A 6,778-nucleotide genomic window follows, 5' to 3' on the forward strand; every position below is an offset into this window, starting at 1 on the left:
AGACTGCCAAGCCGCAATTAACTTTTGTGTGTTTGAATTAATACGGAAAATTATTAACCACCCTTTCCTCATGCAATTATCATTTTACACTTCTGGAAAAAAATTCTTCAAAATATGAAAAGTAGCCCGCACCCCTGTAACCTTATCCCTTTTAATATACTTCAGGCAGTAGAGTAGAAAACAATTTTTCACCCCACTGCTTCCATGTGTGGGTGATGCTTTCCCAGTGCCACTGCCAGGCCGGGCACTCCGTGGATCCAGTGGCTTTGTGTGGGGCACTCCTCAAAGGGGGACAGGACTCGGAGCTTTAAACTCACCCAAGGGCAACACCTGTGTGTGCAACCCTTGGCAAAGTTTACATCTGGCTGCTTTTTTGGTGTTCTTTTTAATTGTACAACATGCAGGATCAATATTGTCCTTTTTCCCATCCAAGTCCAAGCAGGACTTTTTTTTTTTTTTTTTTTTTTTCCGCATGGCACAGAGCTACAGGTTGGCAGGGCAGGGTAAAGCAGCCTGGTGCAGACAGAGATTTCTGCCTTATTTTCTGCCCTTCTCTTGCATGGGCTCCCTGGGCTCTGCCCTTACACAGCACTGGGAGGGCCCAGTTGGTTCCCAAAGCTGGCAGAACATCTGTTTTCCCATGGGTTTTCCTGGTGCTGCACCACCCCTCCTTCAGGTGCTCATTTCCTTTCATCTAGTTTCCTTAGGAAAGTACAATTTTAAGCTATTTTTTTTAATTAAGGGTAGGGGGAGATATGCAAGGCCGGGTATATTTTAATTGATGTATCCCCCTTTTGTAATAAATACGTTTGTAACAACATAATGAAATTGTTGAGCAAAAGTTCTTTTCCAGAAGAATAATCTTTAACTGGTGCAAAATGTCTTGCTGGGATTTTCTCAGGTTTTAATTTCAGTTTGAATAAATAGTGTGAGACACCAGGCTGTGGAAGATAAAGGTGAATTTCATCTGCTTCCAGCTTGTCATAATGGAAATAATAACTACTTTAGCTAAAAACAAGTTTCCAATTAGCTTCTCTAAAATAATATTATCCCCTTTTTTAATAGATACTGCAGCTCATTTTTGAACCTAATTTTGATAATATATAAACAGTTCTAAAATAACAATTTCCACCAAAAAAGTGACAAGCACAGATTTTGGCAGCACATGTTGGGAGCCTGTCTATATTGAAAAGCAGTCTTTGCTTTTTTTTTTTTTTTTTTTTTTTTGTGGTGAATCTTAATGAAAAATATAAAAATCAATTTAAAATATTCTTTAGGAGGAAGACATCTGTCCTGAGAGACTTTATTTTACATGGCTGGATAATGGTCATTAAACAAGACATTCTGAAATTATAAAAAACATGTTTGAGAAAATGCATAGGCTATTTATTTTATTATTGTTGTTATTTTAAAAACAGTTAATGCGCCTTATGGGGGGTTTCAAGACACAGGAAAAGTGAAATAGCACTGGCTCTTAAATGCAGCTGAAATTGGCTGATTTATATATAACCCTAAATTCAGAAAGCAACAATAACATTGCTCAGAAAAAAGTGATCTCAGGTTAATGTGAGGATTCTTTGCAGGGATGTAACAGGACTATTCTGTCCAGTCCCACTCTGGGGTTTCTGGGACAATTGTCATCTTAAATGTCAGTAAGGTGTAAATAAATGGACTTTTACTATTTAGGAGGGTGCTTTTTAGCACAAGAAGAAAACAAAACCCAAGGTCTGGCACCCAATGCAATGTTCAGCATTTACAGAGAAAATGTGACCCTCTGTCAAGGAAAACAAGATATGTGGCCCTGTTGATTTATCCATCCCTGCCTAAGTAGGTTTTTCGCAAAAAAAACCATCCCAGAATGACACAGAATTTCAAAGACTGTGTATGACAAGATAGCATGAAGTAAAACAGCTATGTTAAAACCCCCACATCTAATTTAAAACTGAATTTTGTAATGCATAAACCTCTCATCATCACATGTACATATGTGTGCAAAACTGTGGGGGAACGAGACACTGATAGTTCCAGGGATGTTTTTCTACATGTTGACATTTTGCAGTGTATTTTAGCTGTAATTATGGAGCTGGATGGAGAATTATCTCCTGATGAAAGAGAAGACAATTAACCAGGATCTATTTTTGATGAATGTGGCTGTCAAACTGGTTTGGATGAGGGTCCTTCTAACCCACCGTGCTGCCTCTGCCAGCAGCTGACAGGAATTGCTGTGCATGAAAGAGTAAAGATCACACAGGAAACAATTGTAAAATAATTCACTTGTCACACTCTCTTTCAGTCTCTCTTTTTTTGTAAATTCTTGCTACTCATGTTTAATATCACTAAATGATTTCAGCAAGTAAACCTTGGGCTTCTGGTATGACATGGTGCTAACAGGGGACTCTTTCAACTTTTGTGATGATACAAGAAAAGTCTGTCATAAAGTGCCATCAAAGAGCTGCTTGTTAACACCTGGGCTGGTGCCTGCCCAACAAATTGTTCAAACAATTCTGAAATAAAACATTTGCAAATGTCATGTGCTGTTTGCAGATGCAGATCTCTGACAATGCCGCACTACCACGCAAATTGTAATAAATAATGAGGTCAGCACAGGTAATTTTCTGTGAAAACAGGTTAAGAGAACAGTAGCAAAGCAGGGAAGAAGCTGGAGGTAGCATTGCTCTTTATATATCATGCAAAATATCCCAGTTCATCTGGAGAAGAAAACCTTGTTTGCATTTTCTTCCTGCTCTGTTGTAAAAGGAAAAGATGTTATCTCTGTGATTTACAGAAGATTTACAGAAGTATGGTTTACAGAAATGAAAATATGGTGCTGTGAGCATGGTAATTTTTGCTGGGAAATGCAGATTTTCTGAAACCTCTGAGATGCCCAGTCACTCACAGCTCATAGCCAGGCTGTGAGTGACTTTTTGTGGCTGGTTTGATTTTTACTACCTGAGTAAATGGACATTAGAGGGGAATTCTATAATGCAGGTAGCAGAAACTAATGTAAAATGGTGTTGAAATTGTTGCAAGGGACATTCAGGACTGTATGGAGGCTTTTGACACCAAACCAGCTCCTTAATCACAGACCTGAGCTTCTTCCTTGGAAATACAACGGGACCAAACTCAGCAAGAGCAGCCTTCCCAGCTGGGATTAGCTCCTAGGTGTGGTGTGCTGAAATCTCACCTTACCCAGCAGAAAAATAAGGTATTGTTTTAAAGACCTGTGTGTTAGTCAGTGCAAGGTAAAAGGAATCTGTTACTGGAGAGCTGGAATATGAAGTTTATATTCCATGAAAACTCTCTCATGAAACTGTGCATTAAATAGGTTCTTAGAAATGTGCAGCCCAGTAAATAAAGCCAGTAATTATACCCATACAGTAAGGAAATGAGTCCATAAAGGTGTGGGAAAATGAAGGAATGACAGAGAAGCTTCATCACGGTTACACTGAGGGTGTTCCCAATTTGGGCAGGGAAGGGAGCTGTCATTTTTTCAGGCTTGCACGTAGAAATCACTGGCTGGAGAGACAGCAAAACTTATGCTTGATGAAATGGAAAGTTAATACCAGCATAAACAGATGCACTCAAAAATAATGAAATGAAGTTTTAAAAGACTTTATGGTACTCCAGGTTCAGCCCCAGCAGCTGGATTTACATAACTGCAGGGAAGAAGCCACAGAGATAGAAGCTAAACAAGTTCTGTTAGAGATGGGAGTGCAGAGCCAAAGGGGTCCCAGGAGAGGGACAGCAAATTCAGAGTTGATGAATGTTTCAGGATAATCCTTGAAGATTTTGAATTTCTCTCAGCCCCTTCCATGCAGAAAGAAAAGAGTTAATAAATATTGTCAGCGCCAGGGGAATTGTTCTCGAGGGATCTTTTGGAAGAGTAATCTTCATATTTAGAAGTATTTTCTCATTATGGGTAATAGGCTGATGAACTGAGAAATGATCCCAGCCACTTATGATTCTAAAAGCCCCTAGCCTGAATAATCTATGCTGATTTAGAGATAATAGCATCAAAGGCAGAACTCATTTAGCACAATGTCCATTTACTTACTCCGAAGACTTTTACTACCCTGCACCTATTTTATAGACACTTATAAAAGTTGATAATGATGTGAAAAGAAAAATGTAATCAAAACAAATATGTCAGTGTGCAGTAAGAACTATTCTGTCCCAGCCTGTTTTACAGACCTACCAAAACTGCTCCTCATGAAGAGCAGCACTGTGGCAGCAGCTCTCTGGCCACAGAGAGCAGGCACAGACTTTCCCGGGTATTTTCTGTGAGAAGATCAGAGGAAGAATGAGCAACAATTCTTATCTCCACTTGTTGCACCTGCTGTTCATGGAGATTTGTTTACCAAAAGGTGATTTCTTAATTGGACACTGGATGGTGTTTGGATGGATTGACCAGTTAGGTCAAAGCTGTATCAGACTGCCTGTTAGGGTTACTGAGTTGCTTAATAAGAATAGTATAATATAGTATAAGATGATACAATAAAACAATTAATTAGCCTTCTGCAATCATGGAGTCGGTGCTAATTATTACCTGGCTGGGGGCCTGTGGCAACACAGTACAAATGCTAAGAGAGAGACAAAACAGAGAGCATTCCCACTGTGGTGGGTCACAGCCTCCTTCAGGCATCCAGCTGCTCTGCTGTGGGGTTCTCCAGGCTCTGCAGGTGGATCTCTGCTCCTCCATGGGCTCAGGGGCACAGCTGCTCACCAGCTGCAGGGTGATCTCTGCTCTGATGGCTGGAGTAACTTTTCCTCCTCCTTCTTCATTGATCTCAGTGTCTGCAGAGCTGTTTCTCTGATAAATTCTCATTCATTTCTTCAGCTGCTGTTATACAACAGCTTTTCCCCCAGCTTAAATGTGTTATCCCAGAGCTGCTACCAACCATCCCTTGGCCAGCGGCGGGTCCACCTTGGCCACCACTGGCTCTGTGGGACACGGGGAGCTGCTGGCAGCTTTCCCCAGAAGTGACCCTTGCAGCACCCCCTGCTACAGAACCTCACCATGCAAACCCAGTGCTGCACTCATTAAATAGAACAAACTGATGGAGAGGATGGTTTTGTGTGCTGGATGCTGCAGCAGCACTTTGAGGGTGACAGTCACACTCTCAGACCAACAAGGGCATTTGCTGCTTCACTCCTGGGCTGCCCTTTGGTGAGGGAGTCTTGATTCCACTGCTGCACCAGCTTGGACTTCTGGAGGCAGAAGTCCTCTTTGATCACCTCTCTGTGCAGGTTCCAGAGCTGCCTCTCTGCAGCAGGCTCTGCATTCTGCTACAGCACACGTTAGCCCACTAGCACAGGCAGCTGTCCCTGATTGCTCCGGATCACAGCCAACACTTTCCACATTTTGGTTCCAGGTCCTCATGACTGTAACATCTTGTTTTCAGTGAGAGTGTTTTCCCACGCATGGGACAACAAATGTTCAGGCTGACCTGAGGAGATCTTTTTTCCTACATTTTTTGGGCTCTCTCTTCTTCATAAGGTGATGATGATCTCCAAATGCCAATTAGATCATCGTAATTAATATTTCACTTTGTTTTTCTCACATCACAGAGATTGTGCTTGCACATGTCACTGATTTTAGGCAGCTTTGTACTTCCTGAGGTGATCCCTGCAGGGGTTTCTGAGAGACTGCGTCATCCTGGGTGATCTGGGCTCAGGCGTTTGGACAGTGGAGACCACATTTCCAGCACTGCAGCAACAAAGGACAAGTATTGGACAAGTGTTTGGCTCAAGACAGGAGGGTATTAAGAAAGGAGACTGTAATTTATGTCTCTGCATTTTTTAGGGCAGAGCTGATGATACAGCAGAGCCAGGACAAAGCTGATTGTCTCTCTGTCCCACTCCTCACCCCTTCTCTCCTACACTCCCAAATGCACGACTCCCAGTGAAAATAATAACTTTTGACATCACACTTGAAGAATGCTATTTTCCCTCTTAACTGGTTCTTTCAGTGGGAATTTTTGGTGTATTTCTTTCCTCTAACCAACTCTTCTGCTGCCCAAACCAAAGAGCCTTACCCTTGCAGATCAGAGGTGGAGCAAGCTGGTGGTGTGGTGTGTGTGAGCACAGCTGTCCCCCTCTCCCTCACCTCATACCCTGAAAGTTCATTCCATTTCATCTTTCCCTCTGCTTTTTCCTCTTGTGCTGAGACCTTCTGCAGTTGAATTCCTGTTTGTTTGTGTAATAAACCCATGAATTATTAACAGTATATAAAATATTGACAAACTGTTCTCTGAGATAGAACAGCTTTAAAGTATTGATTATGAATCCAGAGAATTATAATTAGTTTCTGCATAAGAGATAATTAAGTTATTATTGTTTCTCCTTTCTTTAATATAGTGATGGATAGAAAGCATTTATACCAAACTGTATGTAATCTTATTAAAATTAAGACAATAGGTTTATGAGCACTCAAGGTAATGGGAAAAATAAAGCATGATGGGGAAGTGTTTACAATTACAAAGAGCTCAGTTGGCAACATCCTCTTGTTGTGGAAAGAAATAATTTCAGGTTTGCTCTGAGGGAACTCCTGGGCACAGAGATGTGATTGACTTCAGCAGAGTCAAAATCTCATTTCCATTTGGTTTTAGCAGAAATCAAACCAACACTGCAGTGCTTTGTGTGCTTGTGAGCATTTTGAACCCAGGGTCTGACTTTGGTCAAATTTGGCTGAGGGGGACGCTCTTAGATATATTTTGTTTCTGCAGTTTTTATACCAGCTTGCTGGCAAAGCCTTTGAAGCGTTAGTTTAGCTCTCATT

The sequence above is a fragment of the Taeniopygia guttata genome, chromosome 11 (assembly GCF_048771995.1).
Source record: "Taeniopygia guttata chromosome 11, bTaeGut7.mat, whole genome shotgun sequence".
NCBI lineage: Eukaryota > Metazoa > Chordata > Aves > Passeriformes > Estrildidae > Taeniopygia > Taeniopygia guttata.